Genomic DNA, 12,893 nt, shown 5'->3' on the forward strand with positions numbered 1-12,893 from the left:
TATTATCTGTAAAGTATTTCAATTCGGTCCAGGGACCTTTTTTCCGGATCAATTTGAATACGGCCCAGGAACATTTCTTCCGGATGAATTTAAATTCGGTCCAGGAACCTTTTTGCAATGAAACAATACTCAACTTGGACCGAATTTAAATTGTGCTAGAAAGAAGGTTCCGGTCCTGCACCTGAATCCAATAAAACCTATTAGAATTTATGAGGTCCTAGACCTTCAACAACGCTGCTTCTATATAATTATTAGTTGTAGCAATGCCAATGCCGTTTGCAGAGTTCTTCGTCCTGGAAGCATTCCTTGCAAAGGCCAAGGAACAACACCCTTTCCTCAAGCTGATAAGTGAATGATGAATACGAGTGGCAATCTCACAAGAACAACGAGGCAAGGACCTTCTTAGGCTTCAGATGGAGAAAGTACAGAGAAGCCGGCTCCTTATTACAAAGAAGAGCGAATTAATAATTCATATGTACCGGTAGAACATAGCTACGGCCATATTTGCGAGCACTAGTCACGTGTATTGTGTCTTGTATACTTACATTATTCATTCCCATTTAGGTTTTTTTTCCTCTTGCATTTCTTGTGCCTGAACTGAGAGCTGTTATTGAACTCAGCAACAGTTAATATGGTTATAAATCTTCAAGGACATGAGGTACACTTCCGCATAAGATGCGTGTTTCTTTCAATTCTGTCAAAATGCATAGCCTATTGAAGTAACGAAGGCGAACTCTGGATTATGCATTTGCCCTAACGTCACAGGCGTAAAAGAGTTTTTTAACTGCACTTTACGCTTATACAGGCTAATCGGAAATGGACCTACAGTTTAAAGTGGGATTTAATTCACCACCACGGGTCGAATCATCCTGAATCCTCAATGCCATCGAAGAGACCAAAACATTGCGTATGTTGGAGTATAAGTCTACTTTATACACAAAAAGGCTAATCGGAACTGGACTAATATTTTAAATTGGGATCCGAACCACCCTGTGCCTCCGATGGGTATCGTACTCTGAACCCCTGGATTACAAGGCAACCACGTTACCACTATGCAAATGGGAAGGCCTCTCAGTTACTTTTCAAAGCAAACTTTACGAACACTGATTTCAATGGGGTAGTTACATCCAAGAAGTGTCCATGACCAGTGATTTATTCACACACCTTCAACACCCCCCCCCCCCAAATTTCGTCAACGCCCCCTAAACTTTTCCACAAAAGCCCAATTTGTGGTCCTTTTTGCTCTAAATTAACCCTTACACGTCCCTAAACACGATCTTACATCTCCCTAAACACGATCTTACACCTCCCTAAACGCAAACTTGCACCTCCCTAAACACGAATTTACACCTCCCTAAACGCAAATTTACACCTCCCTAAACATGAACTTACACCTCCCTAAACGCAAACTTACACCTCTCTAAACACGAACTTACACCTCCCTAAACACGAACTTACACCTCCCTAAACATCAACTTACACCTCCCTAAACGCGTTCTTACACCTCCCTAAACACGAACTTACACCATCATAGATGGAAAATTCTGAACAACCAACTCTCCATGATTGTCCATGATGCGCTCATACTTGAAGCGAAATATACCAAATAGGGCATGTGGAGGATAAACAACGCCATAGCAAGTTCAGTTACATACGAGGAAAGAAGAAAAAGAGACAACAACCAAGTACATCATGATTCTTGGTACTCGATAAGAGTTCAGAAAAAAACATGCCAACACCCAGCTTCACCATCAATACACATAACCAACTCCATCTTCTTCTTCTCTTGTTCTTCTCCGCCTGGATGATTATCAGCAATTTGGAGTCCTGGCCAATCCCATCAACGACATTCTCGAATGCTCGCCACAGGCTCAAATCAGGCGTTTTCCCCTTCGTTTGCATTTCCTCGTGCCGAATGAAGCATCCATGTGACAAATTTATTAATTGCAATCTGGTTGTTACGGCACCTCCCCCTGTTCACCGTCTGACTGCTAAACAAGAAGCCAAGTTCAACGCCACGGTGTCATTCACACAAGCCAACGGACAGATATTGGCTAATTGCCGTTTGGAAAAACCTGCGCGCACGTGTTGCCTTCATTTTTTACGTATCGGCTGGATCCCTGCACCTGTTCTTTTGACGTGCGCCTTCCATCTTGCTGCTGGCGTGATGCTTTGGTTGGTATTCTGGGGCCATTTGCTGTTTTCAATTACGTCGCTTTGCCGCCAACCGTTCCCTGCTGTTTCAGGTATTCATAAGCGCGTGGTGATTTGTATAAATCTCTTTTATCCAAAAAGGAAAAGCAGGCACCAGATGAATGCATGGATCAGTCCCGCCTCCCATAATTTGATGTGTCCTTCCACAAAAAGAAGACAGCGCCGTGTGAATATATTAGGCTGGTACGTACGTACTAGCATGAAAGTGGAATGGGCGAGGACTTCACTGGGCTATGTTGCTTTATGTATGTGACACTGGGCATGAGTTCTTGGTTCGATTTCCGCGAATTACGCATCACTTACATTATGTTGACTGATACACGTCACGTTCCTTTCTCTCTACGTTAATGTAAAATAATTATAGATGACAGAGGGCCTCCTCGATGCTGTGGTAGAAAGGTAGTCGCCTTGTAATCAAGGGATCGCGGGTTCGATCCCTCAAGCATATCGAAGTTCGGATCCCACTTTAAACTGTAGATCCACCATTGAGCATAAAGTGTTTTGTTTTTTGTTTTAGATAAGGAAAAGAGAAAACGAAGACCAAGAGAGTAACCGAGAGAAGGGGACATGGTTAATGTGAGGGAGAGGTATAAAGAAGGGAAGGTGAAAAAAGAGATACACAAAGAAAATAAATAAATAAATAGACCGCAGAGAGAATGAGTAGATAGGGAAAAGTAGAGATGCGACACGTATAGAGAGAAGTTGAGAAGGAAACCAGGCAACATACAGAAAGAAGAGAGGTGGAAATAGGAAAGCAGAAAGAGAAAAAAAGGGAAGGGGAATAGATAAGAAAACGGAGAGAGATAAATACGAAGCTGGAAGCTAAGAAAACGAGTAAGAATAAGTTGAGTAGAAGAACATGTGTCCCGAACCGTACGCTGGCAGTGTGGTCTAGGCGTCATGCTTTTGTCTCTGGCTACGGGACGCGCGCAGGTTCGAGTCTCTTGGGTGGAAGCGTAATACTAGGTAACTAAAGTGGTTACGGACAAAGAATGGACTTGGAAAAATTTCTGTTTCTTATATCGAAAGCCATGGAGGGTCACATGAGCCACTGAACTACAGCGCCTAGAATAACGTAGTGTGGAAAACGGCATGCTTCTGCGTTCTCTGGCTGGTTCCACTCGAAAATGATCCGCTAGAGGCGCTGGTGTTGAACCCGGTGCTTGGTGTTCGACTGCTTATAATGGAAGTAAATGGAGTTTTCGCTGCAACGTCTGATTCTTTTACATGAAGCATTTCTATGAATGTGATAATTGCTATGATATTTGGTACAGTGGTCGCGAAGATATTAACGAACATTCTAGACAGTCGACCACGTCCTGTTATCGTCATACTTTCGTTAATAATACGGGAGAAAAAATACGCGTGGAATGTTCTTGGCAACTAAATTTTTGTGTATGAATTAGGTTCATTATTATTATCATCATCATCATTTCTTTTACAGATATACACACTGAAGCATTTGTATTTTTGATATTTACTGTCTCTTTTCTTCCGCTTTAAACTAATCGCCGTGGTTTAAACATGTTGCCGTGGTTTGTTGTTCGCGCATACGAGATGCAATGAGTGTCTTGCTTTTGTGAGATTGCGCACCAAAGCGACAAGCGGCACGCTACACTTATCGCTTGAGGATTTCACCAACCGAACGCTGGCCTGTGCTTCCCGTCATGCCGCTACGATGTGAAATGTTGCTCTTGATTGGCTCCTTTCCAAGCAACATGTGTCACTTCGGTATGAAAGTTGCCTTGGACCGAATGACCCGTGTCGCTTTGGTGTGAAATCCTCGTATAGTTTGTCGCGTGTCGCTTTGGTGTGAAATCCTCGTATAGTTTGTCGCGTGTCGCTTTGGTGTAAAATCTCCTTGAGGAAACGGTGCAGTCAGAGCTTTTGTCCCTACGGTTCGAAAGGCTGCATTGATTTCCGACTGCTCGCTTTCAAGCGACATTTGTGGTTTGTCGCCTCGGTATGAAATATCTCTCAGGATACTATTTATATTCTAATAAAAAAATAAACTCTAATACACAGTCCAAGACCTGACGTCCGGAATCACATTACGATGTTTCTTCTTGTGTTACGCATGCTATTTATTTATTAATTTTATTTTACTTTTCTTTCCAAATTAATGCCATTTCGTGACTGCAAATCACTCCACAAATATAACTGTTTCCATCAATTCACTTACCGCCTTTCTAGAGAAACAAATCTACACAATATATTCCAAAAACTAACTAAGCCGCATTACTTTCATAACAAAATTAGCACCTGGGTCGATCGCACTGCCATCTACTTGTCACCGTCTCGGGGAACCAGTTTCTTGGGTCGTTTTCCACACTACGTTATTCAAGGCGCTGTAACTGAACCAATCGACTTTGTCCAGTTGCCGTGGTGAGGGGAAATTCTCGTGGTATAGATCCACCAAGCTTTCTGAAACCTCGGAAAATATGCGAACTAACCAGCCTCCCCCACCCCCTTCTTTCACCCCCGGTGTTTGCTCTGGCGCTGGTCAGGCAAGGACCTTCCCACTTCCGCTGACACAGTGTTGCTAATTTTACTCTCTTCAAGAATTCGAGGAGTGTTGTTGATGTGCGTAGACGTGTTTTTGAGTAGGCTAATTGTAAAGTGTCGAAAGTTGTGCACAGCAGTGAGCGAAATTTGCTACTACGAATCATCGAGAAGGGTGGAATTATCCTCGCGATCAATCCCTAAAGAGAGCAGTATATCTAACGGGCGCTGCGAAGCCAAGGGTCCCGGGTTCGAATCCCGGTCGGGCTTGGTTGTTTGTGAATGTCCTTTCATCAATTTCATCACTCATCCCAATCTTCGCAAATTAGCCAAGAGGCACAAAACGTGAAGTAAAATAAACTAAATCAAATCAAATCAAAATATCTAACGGGACGGTTGGAGTCATTGCTTAAAAAACTGAAAAGAGAGAAAAAAGATTTGCAAACCCCTGACCAGAAATTGTCCATGAAATGTACGTAGTGAAAAGAGAAGTTCCTACAATATTGAAACTTTTAGCTATTGCTAAGGAAGAAATTAATTATCAGGGGGGGGCGAGAAACATTACGGAAAATTATGAAACAAATCGGCTTTAAATTTAAAAAATGTAGAAACTCTCGCTTAGCTCTGGTTGAACGAAGCAACATTGTGGTTTGGAGAGCAAGATATCTTCGGGCGATCAACAGATTCCGCAACGAAGGGAGGCCTGTTGTTTACATTGATGAAACTTGGATTCATGCTTTTTCTTTTTTTTTATAGTTTACATAATTTAGAATATTAATCTTATGTTTAAATTTTTTATATCCTTCTGCGAGACAGCAGGCGTTTTTAACTTTAGTGTCCCCCTCCCTCCTCTCTCTTATGCTATGTTATTTGAATTACCACGTCTAGAAACGTATTTGTTTACTTGCAAACCTTTCACGGCACACGCCCACTTCTAGATTTGGCAACACAGGGGGGAAAACACGTGTTTCTGCCATCCCTTCCCTTGCGCAGAGTTCCCGAGCTCCCCTCCTAAACATTCGACACTAGCGCCACTTGTTTCTGGCCAGGGTTTCAAATAAGTTGGTGGATCTATATTCTGCGTTGCCAAATTTTTCGTCTCGAGTCGTTTTCGAAACAGGTGGCACCCCCAACAAGGCTAAGCACGGCGAAGCCTAATGGTTGCCGCCACGTAGCAAGCGATTGGGTCTCTGATTTCCTGCCTCTCCTTGAAATATGAATGAAGGGGGCTTGTTGACAGGAAGATGTGTTGTGTACGACTGGACAAAAATCAGGCATGTAGCAAACCGGTAGCAACACCGCTTTTCCCCCTTCAACTCGAGGCAGAAAGTCTGGGTTTCCTAAAGTCCATTCTTTGGCTGGGCGGACTTTAGAGACCGGATTTTAAAGGGAAAATTTTTCCTCTAAAAAGGACAAAAAAAAGGAGGGAAATTATTGCCAAAAAGAGGGGTTGGTTGATTGGTTGATTTGGTGTTTTAAGTCCACTTTATGCACAGTAAGGCTAATCGGGACTGGACCTACAGTTTAAAGTGGGATCCGAACCACTTGTGCCTCCACCGGGTATCGAACCTGGGACCCCTTTATTACACGGCAATGACGCTACCACTGCGCCATGGGGGAGGCCACGAAATTTAATGTATTCCTTTTTATATATGAATGGTAATTATTGCTCTTTCATTTAAAATAGTATTTTAGTGGAGCGCAAAAATAAACTATAGTCCTTTTTCATTTCCTCTTTTTGAAGGTAAAGTACAGCGAATAATCGTATTGTCTGTTTCGATGAAATCTTCCTTGCAACAGCTTACCGCATTCCATAGCTTTCTACCACTTGTACCTGGCTTCACCATTTCACTGACACTTAATACTGTCGTCACTGTCACACAGTTAAGTTAAAACTGTTCTAAAAAAAACTTCACAATAAAAGTCTAAATCTGGCAGAAAACCCCAACAGGCGTGCCGCTTACAATGCGTTTGTTGCTGCGTAAGCCCAGATTGCATTGCTTCAACAATCGCTGCAATGTACACCCAACATTCATGGAGGGAAGGTAAGGTAGGAGGCGCTTTTTCTTTCTTTCCTCTGAACTGCAGCAAACAGATAATTGTTGAATGTTTTGTTCAGGGAAAAAACAGTCGTACAAAATATTTGATATCTTGTCAATAAAGGGACCAAGGAAGATGTTTTTTTTTTTAAAAAAAAAGGGGGTAAAGGAATGGTAGCTAAAAAAGGATGAAAAAGGGGAAGTCTTGTTGCTGGAAGACAATTATCAACACTGTTGTTTATTCCATGATCCGTGTTGAAAAATGAAAAAGGACTTCCCTTTAAAATCCGGTCTATAGTAATAACTTTTCTCCTGAGATATCTGTAAGAGTATGGGACCGGTGGCCTCCCGCCATCGTGGGGAAATTGGGGAGCTACGAATGAGTAGCGTAACCTGGTCATGAAAACCAGGGGGTTCGTCATGCTGACCACACGTCACCTCATAACGATCTCCCGTCTTGGGTGTGAGTGAGTGAGTAGAATCAGGTGGAAGTGAGGCCGGCAGTCTGTAGGTAGCTCCAGGTCCTCAATGGGCTGTTGCGCCACGGGTTATGTTGTAGTTATAATTATTCAAGTATTATATATTATTTGTTATCATAGAAACACATGTGAAGCAAAGATAATAATTTTGTGCTTCAGTTGTACTGACAGATGAATCTTCCTCTTGGCGCCATCTTTAGTGTGGATGTCAGGAGATTAGTAAGGATTCAAGGATAAGGTTAGGGTGGGGATTCTCAGACAAGAAATGACTCCACTATTAGTGAGTTGAATAGAGTGGGGTTTCGGAGAACAACAGAGAGGGGAAAATCTCTGAAAGGAGAATGAATCATCAGGAGTTTCTGGTTGAAACCACGGAAGGTGCTGCCACCTGTTGCATTCAAAGGGAGACAAGAAAAAATGCAAAGGAATTTAATTAATTTAAAAACCGAGCATGGCCTCACGTCCTTCAGGTAACAAAAAAAGTGGGGAAGAAAGGAGAGGAATGGAAGAGATGTCGGAAACTGAACACCATACTTGTCTTCAGCAAGGTTGCCAGTCGATGAATATACAGTGTTGCCATGATTTACTTATCAGTTTTTATGCAAAGATTTGTTAAAATCTGTTATTCTATCGAGGTGTGGAGCGGAAATTAATTTCAAACAAGTACAGTCACCGGCAATAAAAATGGGACAACTAGATTTTGAAATACTGGCTTTCCTCCACGGCGTTATGTGTGTTGCCTAACTCTACGGCGGTGGTAGAAGTTGCTATTGAAAATTTTGCTGTTAAAATACACGTATCGCCGTACAGTTAGGCAACACACATCACGCCGTGGAGGAAAGCCAGTATTTCAGGATCTAGTTGTCCCATTTTTATTGTCAGTAACTGTACTTTCAACTATAACATAACAAATCGTTTTCGATATACGTATAATTATTTTGTTTAAATATGTTTAAAGCTGAACTATCGAATGAATATTGTTTACTTGCAACTTAAATTTTCTCACTGTTTTCCTGGTCTAAGTTAAGCCAATCTTTTGGTTATATGGTAGCTTTGCCGAATATTACGATCGTTTTCTATTGGTCATTCGTTTCCTGAATCGTATGAACTGTTTATTTATAAAATAATGAGATAATGTAGGAGGCTATATGGAAATTCATTAAAGCCAAAGAAAACATATTCACGATTTGTTGTATGTCCACTTCTTAAACATCCACTTCCCCGGCGTAGAGGTCAGTGGCATAGTCAAGAGGGTTGGTTAAAGTCATACCCCATACCCCCAGCTTTAAAAGAAAGTCAAATGCAGGAAAAGAAGGTAAATTGTAAACTGGCTGGTAAAAGTAAGAAGCCAATAGTCCTTCTTTCACCGTGATATAGCCCCTTTTTAAATCCCTCGGCACGCCACTGGTCATGGTGCATGTTTGTAAGTCAAATTGGGGTGCAGATAAATTCCTCTTGTGCGCATTTCTCGGGCAACTGTCCAAAGAAACGACATCAATATCTGTTTGCTATAACCTTGGCAGATAGCACGTTCCTGGTTGGAAATAGAAAGAGATGTGGTGTCATGTAAAACACTTTTTCTACACATGAAAAGAACCTTTCCATTGTATGAATACCAGGTTTTACCGGTCCTCTTTTCGTGCTTTTTTTCTTGCTCTTTCATCCCCAATGTAGTCCTTCCACCCACAATTTTTCAATTCTTGGAAAAAAAAACTACATCCCCACAGCCAATGAAGCAGAATATAAAAAGGACGCATAGGTTTTCTTCAACGCCTTTTTTTGTACCATGTTTCGTGCCTCACTCCCCCATACATCCATCTTTTCCCAGGAGGCAAGAGATCTTGACAAATGATGGTGGATTTTGGACATGATCTGGCTATTTCCGTTTCCTTCTTCTTTCGGAGCATAAAAAATCTAATTGTCTCCAGCGTGCGTTGGTGTCAAGAATATGCGCAGCCGGGATCCCTTAAGAAAAATTAAGACGGTCGATGACCCCCATGTATATGATCCCATCAACGGCAGACGAATCCTGACTCCCCCCTCATCTTATTTTCACGTCTCGTGTCATTTATCAAGATCTCCCGACGAAGGTCTCAGGTGACGTCCCAGCTTGTAATTCGAAACGATGTAAACGAACGCCTCTGCATATTCAGAACGGAAAGAACAAGAAGGGCACCGTGCTTTGAACTTGGAGCTTATCCTATGAGGGAAAGAAGACATGTTTGATATATCCAATTCAACGATGCACAAAAGCACGTCAAATTTCTAGCAGCGTGACTGCATCAGTGTTTGAGACTGTACAGGGTCAACGGTGTTATTCTTTTCCCCGTTTGCACACAAGTGAATATCGGGGCTGTTAACGGAATATTGTCAGAATTGAATGTCTTTGACTTAACTTCTACTTACCCTCAGGACTTTCCTTATGCCATTTAGCCTTCGGACTGTTAATGGTTTTAATGCTTCAGTAGTTCATCGCCATTTAGTTATTTTTGCTGTTGGATATCATACTACGTACAAGTGCTAGTATGCTTTCGAATCTGTAACATGCCAGCAGAGACACATCAGGAGGTACACACACCAGGAGCATATATTCTAGGCTAGGTAGGCTACCTGCGAAGCCTGGAGTTTAGAGAATAAAATACAGGAGAAAAATTAATCAGAAATTGTCAATATATTCACATCAGTGAGATGATGATGGTGATTCTGGAATTGGCAACCTCATTTCCTATGAGTTGGCAACCTGATTGCTTAGGAGTTGGTAAACTTAATTCGCCTAGGACCACGTGACAGTGAGATAGCCCAGATCTTGGACTCAGTATACGCCACTGACACACACAAAAGTAAATGCATCAGCTGAAACAAAAAATACATAAAGTCTATAGATTAGTAAACCAAATGATTAAGTGCATCATCGAGAAAGATACAGAAAGTTGCATAAAAATTGCATCAAGTACAACTCGACACAGTAAGAAATACATCATATGATGCACTTTGAAGTTACCTTTAAAAATGATATACAAATATGCATCAAATTGAAAAACGTGATTCTTGGAGAATGCCAAAAAATACACTTTAGTGCATCAATCGATGCATTTCTAGTGCATCAAGTAGATTTCATGGATTTAGTTTTCTGTGTGTAGTTACATGGATCAACAGTTGGAAATTATGCGAACTACAGGCTTCTCACTATATACAGGCCAGACATTCAAATATGGCGGTGGACCAACTAGCTGTCATGTAATATTTTAGGGATTTGTGAGTTTCTGCAGCCTCAAATGAATTGGTACCTGGTGGAAACCCTAGGGGGGGGGGGTTAAAGTGACCGGAGCCGTGGTACTCATCACATCACCTCCAAAATGGCCGAGATTGAGAATGTGTGATGCCCTAACCCCACATCCCCTAAATGTGCCTTCATGGCACGGTGCTACATGCAGAGGGAACTTTACCTTATCCTACCTCATAGATATTCACCATTCCATGTAACAGCCCTTGCAGTCGCACAATCTAGCCGTAGCCTATTATTTTTTTGTTGATTTCTGACAGAAACAGTGCTTGTGTTGCATGGTTACATACATTCAGAATACAAATTCCGTGTTTCGAGTCTTCGTAACTTTGAACGTCACCAATAAAAAATCGATACTATTTATGGAACATAAATAATTGCACTGTGGAAGTTTGTAGACGTGTGAAGCGAAATAGCATCCCTCTTCGTCACTCTCTCAAATGTAAATATGCATAACAAACTTTTATTAGCAGAAACAGGGAAAGGCATGAAGACAACTGATCTAAATGTGAAGCAACTACGATGTGAAATTTATTCCAATGTCACTTATTATTTAGTTTTGCAATACGAGGTCCCTCAGACCGCAAGACCCTGATTGGCTACACACGGCGCTATAGCTATATGAAGTTGTATTTTTATATACTAGCATGGTATTGTAAAAAGTTTGAAGTTGACAAGCTATTTACACACATAAATGAAAATGCATCAAGTTTAATATATTTACTTCAAATGCATCATTCGATACAACCATGCGTGTAATTATGTTTTCCTTGGTCCATCGTTGATACCAACTTCTGTTCCGATGCCTTTTTCATGCATCGACAGAAAATGAAGTGCATTTCATTGCTTCAGTTCATGGTTTGTTTGCATTCATTTTCTGTTAATTTTATTAATTCTTATTAATGTTATTCTTGATAATTTGTTGTTCAAGACCGGAAAATGATTTCTTAAACAATTTTAAATGTCCAACATTTAATACGTTGTGCAATATGTAAGCTACATTCCATAAAAAGACGCCTTTTTTAAACATCAAGACGGACTAATAACAAAGTGGAGTCACTAACTAATAACAGTTTTATTCGGAAGTTAGTTTATCAAATGTTTGATACATTTTAACGATCTACTGGTATAAATTAGTAAAAATAATATTTATAAAAATCAGATACATTTTAATGCATATACAGTATCCAATGCATTTAGACGTTTGATTTAGTTTACAACTATTTTGTGTTAACTAATGGGTTTATTTTTCTGTATGTGGGTTAGGTGTTCTAGAGACGGTCTTGTAGTCCACTATAAACTTAGGACCTCTCTGAGTACCCCATGGGGAGATCTCTTGTGGGTAATGTTCATGGCAATGTCCAGATCGCAGGGTTGACCTTTTTACCGCACAATGACTTGCTTCCAGTACCAGCTGACCTGATGGTTATCTTGCCCGAAAGCCACAGAGAGTGGCGCTGTAGTTGGACAGCCCTCATGCTGTTGCTGTACAACACGACTGCATCTTCATCGCACAGCACCAATCCTTCACAACAGTCACGAGAGATTGAACCGTGAAGAATTGAGACGTCAGTTTACTCCTGAGTTTTTCTCCTTTTTTGTACAACCTCCGCTTGCCTCCTTAGTGAAAATACCACCCACCAGGCTCTTGGATAGAGATCCAGTCTGGTTTCCTACCAAAAGAGCGAGTGCAGGGAAGCGAGAACGAAAAAAAAACATCAATCGCTGAAAGATCGAATAGCAGGACGCCATTTCGTGATTATCTTCGGCCATTTTGATTTCGATTCTCACTTCTCAATCCGTCCACCTTTATCTTTCTTCTTTTTTTATTACTTCTCGAAAAACGTGGTGGTAGCGCGAGGAAGGGGGGAAGAGAGTGAGGTTTCTTGCTTTTTCTTCCTGTTTAGCCAGAAACCCACAGACGTATCGCTTTCAGAAGAACCCTGACCCAGCTAGCGAAGGGAATTGTATAGAGCTCTTTGTCCGACTGTCCGTAGACAAGGTGTGCACTCTCCTACACACGCTCTTCGTTCTGCTTCTCTGGTTTTCCATTTTTCAGGATTTTGGATGTCTTTCAGGCAACCCCCTTCCCCCGTTTCCTACGCGGGGGAGCAGGAAGGGGGGAGTTTTGTCCTTCGATAGGATCCTGGAACACTGATACCTCCAGCATCTGTCTAATCTCTTTCATCACGGAGGATTATCGTGAATGGAGTGAAAAACTGGAAACTAACCAAGATTTTCGCCCCTAGGGTTATATACGGTGGGAGTTCCTTTCATTTGTGTGGGAACCATAGATATCTATTTTGCGGAATTCGTGGATTTTCTGAGCATTTTCTCTCCCCCATTTTTTTTTCTTCCTGTGTCCCATCTAGAAAA

This window comes from Lepisma saccharinum, chromosome 4 (assembly GCF_977018435.1).
Source record: "Lepisma saccharinum chromosome 4, izLepSacc3.1, whole genome shotgun sequence".
NCBI classification, from domain to species: Eukaryota; Metazoa; Arthropoda; class Insecta; order Zygentoma; family Lepismatidae; genus Lepisma; species Lepisma saccharinum.